Below are 18,891 nucleotides of genomic sequence, written 5' to 3' on the forward strand. Positions count from 1 at the left end.
ACACTGGGACTATACCCTACTACTTCTAACAGTCATACACTGGGTACTAACAAGTATATACTTCTACAGTCATACACTGGGACTAACATTACTACTGTCTAACAGTCGTACACTGGGACTACCACTACTATCTCTTCAACAGTCATACACTGGGACTACACTACTACTTCTACAGTCAGAACACTGGGACTAACACTACTACTCTAACAGTCATAACACTGGGACTACCACTACTACTTCTAAACAGTCATACACTGGTAACTAACAATACTACTTCTAACAGTCAACACTGGGACTAACACTACTACTCTAACAGTCATACACTGGGACTACCACTACTAAATTCTAACAGTCAGACACTGGGACTACACTACTATTCTAACAGTCAGACACTGGGACTACCACTACTACTTCTAAAGTCAGACACTGGGACTAACAGTACTACTTCTAACAGTTCTGGACTGTTAGAAGTTCTGGGACCGGCTCTGGGACAGTCTTATCCCCTCCTACTCCTTCCTAGCTCCTACCACTCTTTTTACTTCAAGACCTTTGACAAGAGGAATTGACTATGTCATATACACAGACTGCCCCCTACCCTTGCTTTGTGTATTGGAATGTTTCACCATGATCCTTATCCATATTTGTGGGATATTCTACAGCTTGTGTCACTGTTTGTGTTCATATTCGATAGAACCATACTGATCCAATATAAATAGAAGGCATCTGGCATGGTGGAATGATTCAGTCCAGTCATTTCTGACATAGGCGTGAGCAACATGTTTAGGGTTGTTGTGGCTAGTTAGAACATATGTATTGGCGCTGGTATGGAAGCATGTTTTGAAATTCGATTCGTCCAAAATTGCTGTATGGCGATTGACGGCTGACATGTCTAATGTGATGTCTGTTCTCTCTCTCTTGCCCTCTATGCTGCTTCCCAATGGCACCCTATTCCCTATGTAGTGCAGTATTTTTGACCAGGGCCCATAGCGGACGCAGGCTATATATCTGTTCCTGAGCCTCCACTGAGCCCTCGGCTCCAATTAATCCATGGTGCCTCCGGGTGGTTGTTATGGTGACCGTGTGTAGCAGACCGAGGTTGGTATGGTGACCACCAGCGAACAGACAGGGTCTAGCTCCAGAGAGAGCTGTGATTCCCAGGTGAAAGGTGAGATAGACTTTCTGATTCGCTCCAGCACACAGATAGAATTACAGCTCAATTTCAACCCCTCGCCCTTCTCACCACCCCTCCACACCGCCCGCCACTGCCCCACGTCCACATGACAGAAATAAAACCAGGGAAGGGAGAATGTCTGTGTTTTCTCTCTCTCTATCTCTCTGTCTCATCCCTAGGTTTGTGTGACAGAGGGGACTCTGTGATGTGTTTACGACCTGTAAGCTTGTAAAACCCCAGCTTTCTCTATGTTGTTCTCTTTCACCTTAGACATATACTTTTTTGATGACCTGCTCCTCCTCTTTATAGTCTACAATTTCTTTCTTCCCTTTTTTTACTTTTTTTTGCAGACGGACAGGACCGCAGTGTAAATTAATCATAAGAGGCTTGATAGCTGGCCTCTGGCTCAGTCATAGGGGATCGATGCGCAAGGTCAGTTTTGTAGGACTGTGGTGGCACTGAGGTGACAGGGCTGGATGAGGGAGAGAGAGGCATGCCCAGGTGATCTATAAAGCCAGTCTGGCATGAGGCGTGACGGGCAGGGCAGCCTGTCCTTGGCCCTCTCTGGTTCTCTGGAGGGATGGACAAGCTCTCACCTCATCAATACTGCCACCTCTGCCGGACTCCAGAGTCCCAGGCCAGTCAGACTCACCCCTATACACCGGCTCACAGAGGACCTGCTCAGCTTTTATCTCTCATCTCCTCTGAGATTCATCATACAGGGGAGAGGATTTCACTAAGATCAACTTTTAATAGGCCATGGCTGTTGGTTACTTAACAATGGTAATAACAAAGTTATATTTTATTGAAACTAATATGAGCATTTTACAAAGAGCCACTTTCAACATGCCATGGCTGTTGGTTGCTATTCCATTGAATGAGAACAGAAGGACATATCTGGCCTGTCTAAGCCTCTGGATTATGTAATGTATAATGTGATCTTGTCAGTGTGGCAGAGAGCAGCTGTCCTCTCTGGTGAACTGGGCTGGTATGATGATTGCCAGTGAAACTGGAGTTAACTGTTCTGCTTCCTCACATCCCCTCGTTTATCAATCTGCCCTGTTTCCTGCTACAGTTATTGCCTTAACTGCCATGAGAGGAGAGCGGTTTGAGCCGCAGGTTGATAGGCTGCTTGCCTTTCCCTCATCCCTCTTCTTTTCCTGTACTGTCTCTCATCTTATGATGATGCAAAGTGTTTCAAAAATCAATAGTTAAGATGGGAAAAAATAGAGATTTGTTTTGAATACAGCCTACTTCTTTTGCAATTCACCTAGCTTCCCCATTGGGGTAGCACCTTCTAATGAAATCTCCTCTCCTAACATTCACTAACATGGTGTGCCCAACATCTGTAACTACCACCATAGAACATTCCTCAAAAGTTCACATTAGATTTCCAGGTAATGCAATAAAACGAAATTGTTTCTGTGAAAGGTGAGCAAAGGTGCTCATAACACAAAAACTGTCCAGCCGTGCTGGTGATTATAGAATGTTTGTATAAAACATTCACCTGATGTTGCAAGAACATTCCCAGAATACATTTTGTCTGTTCTTTAAAGGTTCCCAGAATGTTTCTTTAGGTTGTGTGAACAGTGAGGTGGGAGAATTGTGGGGACATCACAAAATATATGTTCTCAAAACACAAAAACTGTCCAGTTTTGAAGATGATTCTACAATGTTTATTTTAGGGAGAGATGGTTCCAGTTTGGAGTCGGAGGGCCAGACACTGGTCTCTACACAATGAAAACTGTTGACACAGCAGATACTGTCTGCTATGTATTATAGGTATCTTTCATACAGATCTTAACCTTGTGACCCATTCTATATATCTGTTGTTCGTCATGTAGGTTGAAAGGGGTGTATCTTGGCTATAAAAGACCTTTGTACTTTTGTCTCGGTGCTCTCCATGAATCATCTTAGCCTGATTCGTCGACCAGCCATCGCTATTGCAAAGCTCTCACTAATACAGATTCAGTTTAAGCATACCTCTGAGCATAAGTTTGACTCTCCTCATTTGATAATACAGAAATTAACCACCACAGGTGCAAAAAACATTCACCTGTAGTTTCAAGAACATTCCTAGAACACGTTTAATGTGTTCTTTAAAGGTTCCCAGAATGTTTCGTTAGGTTGTGGTAACATTGTGGGGACATGACAAGAGATAGGTTCCCAAAACACTAAAACTGTCCAGTTTTCCACTGATGTTCACACAATATATATTTTACCTGGTCTTAGAGGTCCTCACAAAAATGTTCTTGCAACATTCCAGACAACTCCCATAACTTAATTGAATGTTTTAGGAACCTTTAAATAATTTAGACCAGGTGTTCTGTTAACATTCTTACAACATTATAGGAATGTCCTGTGCTACCTAAAACAAACATTGTCTGAATGTCGGCACAACTGGACAGTTTTAGTGTTTTGGGAACTTATCTCTTTTCATGTCCCCACAACGTTCCCACAACTTAAAGAAACATTCTGGGAACCTTTACAGAACAAGACAAAATGTGTTCTGGGAATGTTTTTGTAGCATCAGGTGAATGTTTTTTGAACCGTAAAAGAAACATCCGCACAAATGGACAGTTTTTGTGTTTTGGGAACATATCTTTTGTGATGTCCCCACAATGTTCTCAGTAGACTGTTCCCTAAACCTATTGAAACATTCTGGGAACCTTTAAAGAACAGATTAAATATGTTCTATGAATGTTGTTGCAACGCCAGGCAAAGGTTTTATACAAACATTCTATAATCATCAGCACGACTGGACAGTGTTTGTGTTATGAGAACATTTGCTGCGACCTAACGAATGTTCTGGGAACTTTCACAGAACCAATTTTTGTTTTCTGAGTAGACTCAGATTTGGCCCGTTCTTGGCTCGTACACAGATGACATGTATCATTAACTTAGATGTACAGTAGGTGTTTGTCACTTAATCTTAATGGAACAGTAGGACATTGTCACTAGTAATAACAAAAAATCGGACCTTTTCTTGAGTGGTGGTCGGTTTGAATTGAATTGCATTAGTTTTCCTTTCTTACAAGTGCAGCTAGCGAACTTCATGCTGCTTCTAATATCGCTACTACATAAAATGAGACGCTATGCTATTCCCTGCTGCTCATGCTTTATTGAGGGGACAAAAGCATGGAATTTACAGCATGTCACAATAACGCACTTCTGTGTTGCTGCAGGACTTAAGTCTACGAACAGAGGAACGCTCACTGAGCCAGTCAGTGGCAGTCACACTAGAAGATAGACCTCATTCTCATTCTCTACAGTCACTCACTCAGTCAGTCCCACTGGATCCACAGCCAAACACATACTACTGTTAGGGAAGATTAGCAGCTGGATATTGGAAAGTATAAATCATTAACATAATTCTGCACACATGCTGTGCATATGCCCAAACAAACATGTACACGAAACGTGAGAAGACTACCTACATACAGTGCATTCGAAAAGTATTCAGACCCCTTGACTTTTTCTACATTTTGTTACTTTACAGCCTTATTCTAAAATTGATTAAATGCATAGCTTTCCTCATCAATCTACACACAATACCCCATAATGACAAAGCGAAAACAGATTTTTAMAAATTTTTGCACATTTATAAAAAWAAAAAAATGAAATACCTTATTTAATTAAGTATTCAGACCCTTTGCTATGAGACTCGAAATGGAGCTTAGGTGCATCTTGTTTCTATTGATCATCCTTGAGATGTTTCTACAACTTAATTGGAGTCCACCTGTGGTAAATTCAATTTATTGGACATGATTTGGAAAGGCACACACCTGTCTATGTAAGGTCCCACAGTTGACAGTGCATGTCAGAGCAAAATTGGAATTGTCTGTAGAGCTCCAAGACAGGATTGTGTCGAGGCACAGATCTGGGGAAGGGTACCAAAACATTTCTGCAGCATTGAAGGTCCCCAAATACACAGTGGCCTCCCTCATTCTTAAATGGAAGAAGTTTGGAACTACCAAGACTCTTCCTAGAGCTGGCTGCCAGGCCAAACTGAGAAATCGGGGGAGAAGTGCCTTGGTCAGGGAGGTGACCAAGATGTTATTTTATTTAATTTTTATTAGGGTCTCTTTTAGTCTCCTCATTTGGACTAATCTTCCAAGAGTCTTTAAACATTAAAATACAATTTATAATACAATCTCATTTTCACATGTAACACACTGTTACAAACAGGCATAATACACTGCCATATTGACCAGATAAATAATCTGAAAAGAGTCTGAACAGTCTGAAAAGATAGAGTGGTTCCTTCATCTACCATAGTCCTGCACAACCTTCCAATGTATTATATTTAAATGGTCCTAAAGTATTATTTGAATTTATATATTGAAAGGTTTCTGGTTTGCTCAAATAAATTATTCAATTTCTTTATTGCTCTGAATCAAAATGTTATTTTGCCTATTTCTCTTTTCTGTCTGGATAACACATTGATGATGGACAATCTATTCCTAGTATTTACTGAATACTGTTGTGAATGGAGTTTGGCCATTTTAAATGGTGTACATTGTGAAATAAAATAAGCATGTTTTTTTTCAATTATCTTGTTGATTGATGACCAACCAAGAACATTATGCATGACTACAACAGAAGAACCATATCTCCACCTTAAAACAATCCTTGCTGCTTTGTTCTGTGCAATCTGCAGCCTCCTAATTTCACCTGCTGATGCATTTCCCCAGCTCTTCTCCTCCGATTTCTCAGTTTGGCCGGGCAGCCAGGTCTAGGAAGAGTCTTGGTAGTTTCAAACTTCTTCCATTTAAGAATGACGGAGGCCACTGTGTATTTGGGGACCTTCAATGCTGCATAAATGTTTTGGTACCCTGTTCTGTGGCCTGGGGAATGGTACTTATGTTGTAGTCATGCACAGAACACTAGTTCACCTGACTCCCAATGAATGCTTGGCTTGTTTGCTTAAGAATCTTTCCTTGTAAATATTTAGCTATCCTTCTGATCATGCATGCAGTTGAATGTTACATTTTTTACATAGGTTAGTTATTTGAGACGACCATGATAAACAGTCGTCTAGCTGCACCCCTAGTAGTTGCTTTCTGCCACTTCCTCAATTCGTACTCCCCCATACTTAATTGTATCCCATGTTGTGTTGGCCTTTTCCTGGTGGAACAGACCAACATAACCTTGTTTTTCTTGGTATTCAAAACAAGTTTGTTCTGGCAAACCCACTCCCTGATATTTCCCAGATCTACTTGTAAAGCTTGCTGTACCTGTTGAACCGATTGTCTTGCTGTATAAATTGTAGTATCATCTGTAAATATAGTAACTTGAGTTTCAGATAAGGGATAAGGAAGGTCGTTGGTATATATTAAGTAAAGAGGTGGCCCAAGGCAGCTGCCATGCGGTATTCCACAGTTTAAAGGGGAAGAAAATGACCCATTGATATAGGGTCATTTTTGGGGGTTTCCTGTCAGTTAGATATGACTGTACCCAATTCAATGCTGCCTCCTTAAACCCATGATGCATTAATTTTGTCAAAATGATTTCATGATCCACTAAATCAAATGCTGCACTAAAATCTAAAAATAGTACACCCACAGACATGTCATTATCCATAGCATTGAGCCACTGGTCAGTCATGTCAACCACTGCAGTGGTAGTGAAATGTTTTTTGCGATAAACATGCTGATTGGCTGTGATCAGATCACTATTTTCCATGTACTCCCATATTTGTCTACTCACAATACCCTCCAATATCTTACTGAGTGAAGGGAGAAGACTAATTGGTCGACCATTGGCAGGAGTAATGGGTTCTTTGCTGTCTTTCCAGATTGGACACAGTTTAGCATGCTTCCATACATTTGGAAATGTCCCCTTTTCCAGTGACCAATTAAATATATATTTCAAGAACCTGATGGTCACTCTGACAGAGCTCCAGAGTTCCTCTGTAGAACCTTCCAGAAGGACAACCACCTCTCAGGCCTTTATGGTAGAGTGGCAAGACGGTTTGCCAAAAGGCACCTAAAGACTCTCAGACTATGAGAAACAAGATTCTCTGGTCTGATGAAACCAAGATTGAACTCTTTGGCCTGAATGCCAAGTGTCCCTATGGTATGGTGAAGCAGGGTAGTGGCAGCATCATGCTGTGGGGATGTTTTTCAGTGGCAGGGACTGGGAGACTAGTCAGGATCGAGGGAAAGATGAATGGAGCAAAGTACAGAGAGATCCTTGAAGAAAACCTGCTCCAGAGCGCTCAGGACCTCAGACTGGGGCAAAGGTTTACCTTCCAACAGGACAATGACCCTAAGCACACAGCCAAGACAACGCAGGAGTGGCTTCGGGACACGTTTCTGAATGTCCTTGAGTGGCCCAGCCAGAGCTTGAGAGGATCTGCAGGGAATAATGGGAGAAACTCCCCAAATACAGGTGTGCCAAGCTTGTAGTGTCATACCCAAGAAGACTCGAGGCTGTAATCGCTGCCAAAGYTGCTTCAACAAAGTACTGAGTAAAAGGTTTGAATACTTATCTAAATGTGATATTTCAGTTGTTGTTTTTTATATACATTTGCACAAATTTCTAAAAACCTGTTTTTGCCTTGTCATTATGGGGTGTTGTGAATAGATTGATGAGGATTCTTTTTTAGATCCATTTTAAAATAAGGCTGTAACATAATGATTATAAAGTCTGAATACTTTCCGAATTCACTGTAAATAGGCATTGAAAGCAAAAGGCTAAAGTTATAAGTAATGCAAGAAAACAAAACACCCACATGCTGCACACACCTACAAATGTATACACATTGCCAGAAACATGAACTGACAGATTGTGTGATGACAGCAGAGTCAGGGAAGCCACAAGCTTGACAACTCATCCATTCATATATTCATACTGCGTTGTGCAGGCCAACCTAATGTATATGCTGTATGTACACAATGCACAGATCAATGTGCTCCAGAAATCCTTCCTGTTGGACGTGGATGTTGGTAAATGACGTTTAAACCCTGTCCTCTAGTGTAGAGACTGGAGGCTGAGAGAGAGAGTTCTACGTCTGGTTACTGTGTCATACAGAGGTATGCTAGCTACCTGCCTTCCTGAATGGGCAGAAACGTGCATGAAACTGGCTTAGCCACTATCAGGCGGCAAGCATCACCCCCAGTCATCAGCCCTCCCTCTCACTCTGCAGGGCTGTTGGGGGGGAGATAAGGGAATAGACACCCCTCTATCCCTCCCTTCTCCATACCCCAACCCTCCATCCCCACCTTCCCTCGCTTCTTATCCACTCTCATAGGTCTTATAGGGACAGAGACATGAACGTGTAGCTACACAGAGCGGCATTTATATTCCTTTTAAATTGTCTGTGATTTTTCCATTGAGATAAGTGTCCTGGAAACATCTGTTTCGTGGCTGGAAGGTAGAGGCCTGAGTTGTATAGTGGTACACTGGCAGGCAATGGCGATAGAGGAAGAGAGAGTGAAGGAGAGAGAGATAGGAGASGAGAGGGGGAGGAAGAGAGTGGGTGGGGTAGAGGGAGACCAAGGGAAGGAAAAAGAGGGAGGGGAAAGGAGGGAGAGAGAGGGAGATGGAGGGAGAGAGGACAAACTGCTTTACCTGGCTGAGAGGTAGCTCCCAAACAACGCTCACAGGCCCAACCACATTATGAAAGCACTCTGCCTCCAGGCTAGTAGACCAGACCAGGTAAATATTGTGTTATTAGAAATGCCAACAAAATAAGGACATGACACACCGTTTGGCAAACTTTCACTCATAAACCACCTCAACCATTTTGACCTGTACTGCCATTACCATTCTGCCTGATTAATTGCCATGGGAATGTAATTACATATTCATGTCATCACAATYCATAGATAGAGAACAGAATGGTAATGAAACCTAGCCTCGGAGCTGCCTAGCTGCTTACGAGCGCCAGGCTGAGCGGTGTAGAGGTGTCATGCTTGTGTAGGCGTTGTGATGATGACCTAACCTCGCTCTTCCTCATTGACATTCTGAGAGGTACGTACCCCGGGCCTGACCGGGAGTCAGAGAGCGCTGCTCTGCCGTGCATATGTGTGGGAACGGGAACAGGGGAGAGACTGCTGGCGGCGGAGGGAGAGATTGCGTGGCAATCTATGCGTGGCAGATTTACATTTAAAGTAGTTTCAGCACATGCCCCACTTCCTGATGTGTGCTCCGCTCTGCCAGGGGCTGGAGGGGCCGACTTATCACAGAGTCATCAATTGCACGTGATGCACCCTGAGAGGCCCCTGCAGTAAGTTACCACGGTACGAGGCAGTCTAGCCTAACACCTCTCTGTTCAGACAGACAGGGGAGAGATGAGGTGGCATCTAATAGAGCACGCCTTTTGAAGTGTAATTATATTACATTTGGAAGCGGCCCGTGCCGTTTTGACAGCTCAGTGTACGTCGCCGGGACGCGAGTTGTGTGTGTGTGTGTACACACTGCGACCATGTGTGGTGGATGATTGACACACAGTGTAATGAGCAGGGTGAGCAGCGTCAATACAGGATTATGATTGAATCCTACTACAACGGCTCTGATGCTCATCGGATGTGGCAGGGCTTGACAACTATTACGGACTATAAAGGGAAACACAGACGCGAGCTGCCCAGTGACGCAAGCCTACCAGACGAGCTAAATGCCTTTTATGCTCGCTTCGAGGCAAGCAACACTGAAGCATGCACGAGAGCGCCAGCTGTTCTGGATGACTGTGTGATAACGCTCTCGGGAGCCGATGTGAATAAAACCTTTAAACAGGTCAACATTTACAAAGCCGCTGGGCCAGACGGATAACCAGGATGTGTATTCACTGACATTTAGACCTATTTAGATATTTAGACCCTAGACCCACTACAATTCGCATACCGCCCCAACAGATCCACAGATGACGCAATCTCAATCGCACTCCACACCACCCTTTCTCACCTTGACAAAAGGAACACCTACAGTTGAAGTTGGAAGTTTACATACACCTTAGCCAAATACATTTAAAGTCAGTTTTTCACAATTCCCGACATTTAATCCAAGTAAAAATTCCCTGTCTTAGGTCAGTTAGGATCACCACTTTATTTTAAGAATGTGATGTGTCAGAATAATAGTAGAGAGAATTATTTATTTCAGCTTTTATTTCTTTCATCACATTCCCAGTGGGTCAGAYGRTTACATACACTCAATTAGTATTTGGTAGCATTGCCTTTACATTGTTTAACTTGGGTCAAACGTTACGGGTAGCCTTCCACAAGCTTCCCACAATAAGTTGGGTGAATGTTGGCCCATTCCTCCTGACAGAGCTGGTGTAACTGAGTCAGGTTTGTAGGCCTTCTTGCTCGCACACACTTTTTCAGTTCTGCCCACAAATTTTCTATAGGATTGAGGTCAGGGCTTTGTGATGGCCACTCCAATACCTTGACTTTGTTGTCCTTAAGCCATTTTGACACAATTTTGGAAGTATGCTAGCGGTCATTGTTCATTTGGAAGACCCATTTGTGACCAAGCTTTAACTTCCTGACTGATGTCTTGAGATGTTGCTTCAATATATCCACATCATTTTTCTACCTCATGATGCTATCTATTTTGTGAAGTGCACCAGTCCCTCCTGCAGCAAAGCACCCACACAACATGATGCTGCCACCCCGGTGCTTCACGGTTGGGATGGTGTTCTTCGGCTTGCAAGCATCCCCCTTTTTCCTCCAAACATAACTATGGTTATTATGGCCAAACAGTTCTATTTTTGTTTCATCAGACCAAAAACACTTTTTTATGGCGGTTTTGGAGCAGTGGCTTCTTCCTTGCTGAGCGGCCTTTCAAGTTATGTCGATATAGGACTCGTCTTACTGTGGATATAGATACTTTTGTACCTGTTTCCTCCAGCATCTTCACAAGGTCGTTTGCTGTTGTTCTGGGATTGATTTGCACTTTTCGCACCAAAGTACGTCCATCTCTAGGAGACAGAACGCGTCTCCTTCCTGAGCAGTATGACGGCTGCGTGGTCCCATGGTGTTTATACTTGCGTACTATTGTTTTTAACAGATGAACGTTGTACCTTCAGGCGTTTGGAAATTACTCCCAAGGATGAACCAGACTTGTGGAGGTCTACAATTTTTTTCCTGAGGTCTTCGATGATTTCTTTTGATTTTCCCATGATGTCAAGCAAAGAGGCACTGAGTTTGAAGGTAGGCCTTGAAATACATCCACAGGTACACCTCCAATTCAAATCAAACCAAATGTATTTATATAGCCCTTCGTACATCAGCTGATATCTCAAAGTGCTGTACAGAAACCCAGCCTAAACCCCCAAACAGCAAGCAATGCAGGTGTAGAAGCACGGTGGCTAGGAAAAACTCCCTAGAAAGGCCAAAACCATCATTGACTCAAATGATGTCAATTAGCTTATCGGAAGCTTCTAAAGCCATGACATCATTTTCTGGAATTTCCCAAGCTGTTTAAATGCACAGTCATCTTAGTGTATGTAAACTTCTGACCCACTGGAATTGTGATACAGTGAATTATAAGTGAAATAATCTGTCTGTAAACAATTGTTGGGAAAAATTACTTGTGTCATGCACAAAGTAGATGTCCTAACCGACTTGCCAAAACTATAGTTTGTTAACAAGAATTTGTGATGTGTTGAAAAAACGAGTTTTAATGACTCTAACATAAGTGTACGTAAACTTCCGACTTCAACTGTACATTTTAGTAATTTAGCAGACACTCTTATCCAGAGCGTAATTCAACAACTGTGTAAATAGCAGGATACCCTCAAATTAATAATCAGCAGGCTTGGCTCTACATTATACCTATCTATGCATACTTAACATTGTTTGTGAGATCAGACATAATATCACTATAATCCAAGTGATTATTTTCGTAATTTCATTGAAATGACGTGAAACAACATTGATTCAACCAGTGTGTGCCCAGTGAGTCCCTCCCCTCTTCTCCTCTCATAATCAAAGGGCTGGGTGTCCTGGGGAATAGGGCCAGTGTTAGGAGGGTGTCCTGGGAATAGGGCCAGTGTTAGAGGGTGTCCTGGGGAATAGGCCAGTGTTAGGAGGGGTGTCCTGGGGAATAGGGTCAGTGTTAGGAGGGTGTCCTGGGGAATAGGGCCAGTGTTAGGAGGGTGTCCTGGGGAATAGGGTCAGTGTTAGGAGGGTGTCCTGGGGAATAGGGCCAGTGTTAGGAGGGTGTCCTGGTGGGAATAGGGCGCAGTGTTAGGATGGTGTCCTGGGGAATAGGGCCAGTGTTAGGAGGTGTCCTGGGGAATAGGGTCAGTGTTAGGAGGGTGTCCTGGGAATAGGGCATGTTAGAGGGTGTCCTGGGGAATAGGTCAGTGTAGGAGGTGTCCTGGGGAATAGGGCCAGTGTTAGGATGGTGTCCTGGGAATAGGGCAGTGTAGGAGGGGTAACAGGAGCTTGCTTATTACAGTCAGAACACTGTTTACACAAGACAAAATGTTTCATTCTCCACTACACTATTGACAAGAATGCATTCTCCAGCAGATGTAGTAGAAGTGTTGAGGAGGATTCAACAGAGCTGATCACATGGATCGGCCAGAACCACAACTAGTTTCCTCTCTCTCTCTTCTCTCTCTCTCTCTCTCTCTTCTCTCTCTCTCTCTCTCTCTCTCTCTCTCTCTCTCTGTCTCTGTCTCTGTCTCTGTCTTGTCTCTGTCTCTCTCTCTCTCTCTCTCTCTCTGTCTCTCTCTCTCTCTGTCTCTCTCTCTCTCTCTTCTCCTCTCTCTCTCTCTCTCTTCTCTCTCTCTCTCTCTCTCTCTCTCCTCTCTCTCTCAGGGACTTGGTTTTTCCCTTTTTGTTGGAAAAAACTTAGGGCTGTGGAACTGACCACCAGACCCTCTCTCTGAGCTGCTGTCTGTCGCTCACCCAGGGTCAGCCTCTCCCCTCTCCTCTCTTCTCCCCTCTTCCCTGCCCCTCTCCTTTCCTTTCCTGTCCCCCTTTCCTCTCCTCCCCTCTCTTCCAGGTTCAATGTGAGTGCTCATCAGCACAGTCCCTTCCTGCTTCCCTCATATCACTCTCTTCCCTGTCGCCCACTTTTTCAAAATGAACAAACCTGATTGAGCGAATGCCTCTGTAAAGGACTGGGCCAGCCTAACACCATCCACAGGGTAAAGCTTATTATCGGTCCGTACATGCCACGCCACAGGGAGGGAGAGGTGTGTGTTTGTGCGTGTGTTGGGGATGGTGGTGTATTTCCATAATAATCGGGCACATTATGACATCTGAGACATAGGGCCTCCTGTCACACTGCTTTTATAACAGAGCAGTTAGCATTTTCCTCCATGTATAAATATGTATAATTTTGATCAGATTAATTGAAACGCCTAAGTATACAGAGATGTAGAAGATGAGCAGAGAGAGAGAGAAAGAGGGTGAGAGCGTGGGGGGGACGGGGGATGGAAGAGTGATAATGAGAGAACATATTTATTAGCAAAGTGTGTGTTTTCAGGCCTGTGCTTCAGACATAGCTACAGTACTTCAGAGAGTAAAGGAGCCCAGCGCTCCTGCAGGTCTTTCCTCTGGGTACAGAGTACAGACCAGACTGCCTTGGATTGAAAACAGCATCTCCCTAACACTTCCTCCCTAAGAAAGCTGAGCGGAGAACTTTGCACACCAAACCGATAAATAAGGTGCAGGGCCTCTGACACAAAAGCCTCACCCCAATTTCCAATAATCTTGAGGAGATCCGATTGCCTTAAGTCATTTTATTTTCTGCATTATCTATTCCTGGACCATCTTTTTGTCTAACATTCTAAGACGTGTGGTTCCTGTATTTTTGAAGGACGAACGGAGAATGTATCTCCAGGGGAAAAAACAACATGCCAATACAAAAGCAGTTCGACCAGTGTGTCTGGGCATTCATTAAAAAGAGATCATATTGCTTGATTCCTCGACATGGTGCTGATGTCTGCAATAGTCTTCTAGACAGCCAGGGGACCTTCAGATGACATTTGTCACAAGAGGCTTAAATCACCATATACATTATCCTATAGCTGCACAATAGTGAATCCTTGTTTATAGAATTGTGTTTGAGTCATCGGCTATCATGATGTCCATACTCCCTGTGTGTGGATAGAGAACATGCTGTATGCAAGAGAACCATAGATGTATCTTAGTTTAGATGTATCTTAGTAGTTTTATCACAGGAATAAACCTCATCAAAACCTAACATTTGTAAATGTACAGCATAAGTCATAAAGGGAACCTATGTTACATTACATTTACATTTAAGTCATTTAGCAGACGCTCTTATCCAGAGCGACTTACAAATTGGTGCATTCACCTTATGACATCCAGTGGAACAGCCACTTTCAGTTACAGATAGTGAAGGGGGGATGAACGATGGAATGACAGAATGAGAGAGGAGGGTTAGGAAGAGCGTAGTTGAGGGATCTGGAGACCGATGAAGCGAGAGAGGGAGGAGAGGAAGAGAGGMAGGAGGAGAAGGTATTCCCTGGCACCCATCTCTAGCTCCAATCGACTGGCGGTGAGAGGAGGAGGGGGAGAGATGGAGAGAAAGAGAAAAATAGAAAGCGAGAGAGGATTGAGGATGGCATGTTTGAGTGCTGTCTCTCATTAGAGGGTGCTGTCAGGGGCCACAAAGAAGGACTGGTGGGACCCCTCCTCCCCCTCTCCCTCATCTTTTACCTCCCCCACCCCGTCTCCATTGGCCCCTGAGATACGTCCTGGGAGGGGAGATGATTAATGAGCAATAGCAAGATGAACAGGAGCCAGGCCCTGTGTGCAGCTATGAAAGATGATGCATGCCCTGTTATAAATAAAAACATGGAAAAGTGTAACTATAAAACAATAACACCCAATGCAAAACAAGTGAGCAGTTTTTAGTTTTTCTTTAGTTTTATTTGCAAAGTAGAATCACAAAGCAGCAGGCCTTTTTTCCTTTGTGGGGATTTTTTTTTTTTGAATTGTTATTTTATTTCAGAAGAATAGAGGTGAGAGAAGCGACTGTACTGTGCAATCACACTCTTAACTGTAGCTGGAGCTTGTGTGCAGTGAGTGTGGCGGATGGCTTAGCCCTCCTCTACAGTTTCCTTCTCTCCTGTCCTCAGCAGCAATTTGAAAACATGGCACTGGAATGGAAAGCTGACGTTTTACGGGCTCCTGATAAATTCTGCTATTTAGTGTTTTTTTGCGCTATTCGTAACTTTTTTTGTACATAATGTTTGCTATGACCGAAAAGAGCTTCTGGACATCAGAACAGCGATCACTAACCTCGATTTGAAAGAAGATTTCTACTTCAACGAGTCAGCGGCGCAACACATACCGAGACGTCAGCAAGTAGATAAACCGCCTCTACCCTCCATTCTATTGGCGAACGTACAATCACTGGAGAACAAACTGGACGAGCTCCGTTCGAGACTACCTATCAACAGGACCTGTAATATCCTATGTTTCTGGGAGCAATTGCTGAACAAGGATAATATACTTCTAGCTGTTTCTTCTATGCGTTGTCAGGACAGAACGGCAGCTTCGGGTAAACTCAAGTGGGACATGTGTGTCTCTTTGTTAATAACAGCAGGTGCGCAATCTCTAATATTAAAGATTCACTATGCAGAAATCGCTCCGCCATCTCCTGGTTGCAAAAATTCTAATTATTCATCTAATTTCAATTTATGTGAGAAAACAAGCAAGTATAGTGTAGACAATCATTSTACCATATAACCGCTGTTATATATATTTTCCATAACCAAACATTTATTTTTTTGCTGTTTGAAGCTGGTGTACTAAACCGAAAGTAAAAGACGCAAAAACAAAACTTAAGAACAGGAAGCATAGAAATAGCGCAAATAGAGCGGATCTTCCGCTTCTTAGACTTGCTTTAAATGAAAATGACAGCTCTATAACAAACATTTCACCCCAAAAGTTACATATTTCAGCTTTAATAAAGTCTCTAGGTTCTGCTCGCCCGAGTTAGAATACCTCATGATAAGCTGTAGAACATACTATTTATCAAGAGGGAATATTTTTCGTAGCTGTCTATTTACCACCACAAACCGATGCTGGCACAAAGACCGCACTCAATGAGCTGTATAGGGCCATAAGCAAACAAGAAAATGCTCATCCAGAGGTGGCGCTCCTAGTGGCCAGTGATTTTAATGCAGCGTAACTAAACTTACCTCATTTCTACCAGCATGTCATCTGTGCAACTAGAGGCGAAAAAGCTCTAGATCACCTTTATTCCACACACAGAAATGAATACAAAGCTCTCCCTCGCCCTCCATTTGGCAAATCTGACAACAGTTAGTTAAATAGTTGGGTTGCCAAATGGCTACCCATACTATTTGCATTGACCCTTTTTGCACTAACTTTTCTTGACTCATCACATATTCTGCTGCTATTGTTTATTATCTAATCTGTTGCCTATTAACTTTTCCTAGTTATATGTACATATCTACCTCAATTWCTCATACCCCTGAACATCGACTCGCTACTGATATCCCGTGTATACAGTGCCTTCACAAAGTATTCAGACCCCTTGTCTTTTTCCACATTCTGTTATGTTACAACCTTGTTCTAAAATGTACATCCTCATCAATCTACAAACAATACTCCATAATTACGGAGCAAAAACAGCTTTTTAGAAAATTTTGCAAATGTATAAAAAAGAAAAGAAAAAGAAAGACCTTATTTACATAAGTAAAGACCCTTGACCCTTGACAGGATTGTGTCGAGGCACAGATCTGGGGAAGGGTACCAAAAACTTCCTGCAGCATTGAAGGTCCCCAAGAACACAGTGGCCTCCATCATTCCTAAATGGACGAAGTTTGGAACCACCAAGACTCTTCCTAGAGCTGGCCGCCTGGCCAAACTGAGCAATCGGGGGAGAAGGGCCTTGGTCAGGGAGGTGACCAAGAACCCGATGGTCACTCTGACAGAGCTCCAGAGTTCCCCTGTGGAGAAGGGAGAATCTTCCAAAAGGACCACCATCTCTGCAGCACTCCACCAATCAGGCCTTTATGGTAGAGTGGCCAGACGGAAGCCACTCRTTAGTAAAAGGCACATGACAGCCCACTTGGAGTTTGCCAAAAGCCACCTAAAGACTCTCAGACCGTGAGAAACACGATTTTCCGCTCTGATAAAATGAATGCSAAGCGTCACGTCTGGAGGAAACGTGGCACCATCCCTAAGCATGGTGGTGGCAGCATCAAATTGTGGGGATGTTTTTCAGCAGCAGGGACTGAGAGACTAGTCAGGATGAAGGGAATGATGAACGGAGCAAAGTACAGAGAGATCCTTGATGAAAACCTTCTCCAGAGCACTCAGGACCTCAGACTGGGGCGAAGGTTCACCTTCCAACAGGACAACGACCCTAAGCACTTCTTCTAAGCTTCGGGACAAGTGGCCCTGCCAGAACCAGGACTTGAACCCGATCAAACATCTCTGGAGAGGCTTCAAAATAGCTGTGCAGCAACGCTCCCCATCCAACCTGACAGAGCTTGAGAGGATCTTTAGAGAAGAATGGGAGAAACTCCCCAGATATAGGTGTGCCAAGCTTGTAGCGTCATACCTAAGAAGACTCAAGGCTGTAATCGCTGCCAAAGGTGCTTCATCAAACTACTGAGTAAAGGGTCTGAATGCTTATGTAAATGTGATATTTCTTGCTTCTTTTTTTTTACATTTGCAAAAATGTCTTAACTTTTTTTTGCTTTGTCATTATGGGGTTTTGTGTGTAGATTGATGAGGGGGAAAAATAATTTGATACATTTTAGAATAAGGCTGTAACGTAACAAAATGGGTAAAAAGTCAAGGTGTCTGAATACTTTCCAAATGCACTGTAGAGCCAAGTTATTAGTCATTGTGTATTATTACTTTCCTTATTATTACGTTTTATTACATAATAGTTTTCTATTCGTTCTCCAGTTTGTTTCTCTCTACATGGTTGGGAAGGCCCRGTAAGTAAGCATTTCACTGTTAGTCTACACCTGTTGTTTACGATGCATGTGACAAATAAAATGAGTCTTTCCCATTCATTGTGGAAGCAGGCACCCTACACTACACACGTCAACTACCACAGCAAGTGAAATCACTGCAACACTTAACAAAGAGCTGCAGTCAGTTTCAGAACGGCTGGCAAGGAATAAGTTAGTCCTAAATATTTAAAAAACTTAAAGCATTGTATTTGGGACAAATCCTTCACTAAACCCTAAACCTCAACAAAATCCTGTAATGAATAATGTGGAAATTGAGCAAGTTGAGGAGACTAAACTGCTTGGTGTAACCCTGGATTGTAAACTGTCATGGTCAAAACATATTGATTCAACAGTAGCTAAGATGGGGAGAAGTCTGTCCATAATAAAGCCCTGCTCTGCTTTCTTAACAACGTGTGTGTACAGAATGTATAAGAATTCTAGATAAAGAGTGTTAGGTACAGCCAAGCTGTATACTTCTATCTGTTAATGTTTTAACATTGTACTCCAAATGCCCCCTGTCTGACAAATAACACTGGAAAAGCATATTATCAATATATCAAATATCATTATATTGTATCTTTATTAAGCAACAGGCTGTGGTCTGTTTGAGGGAGGATGAATTATGAATAGAATATGAGGGAAGATCTCCTCTTCCCCCAAGGGACCACACACACCACAAATCATTTCACTGGATGAATGAGATATAAGAAAGCTGCCTCAGCCTTTATACACACACACACACACACACACACACACACACACACACACACACACACACACACACACACACACA

Source organism: Salvelinus sp. IW2-2015, linkage group LG7 (assembly GCF_002910315.2).
Source record: "Salvelinus sp. IW2-2015 linkage group LG7, ASM291031v2, whole genome shotgun sequence".
NCBI lineage: Eukaryota > Metazoa > Chordata > Actinopteri > Salmoniformes > Salmonidae > Salvelinus > Salvelinus sp. IW2-2015.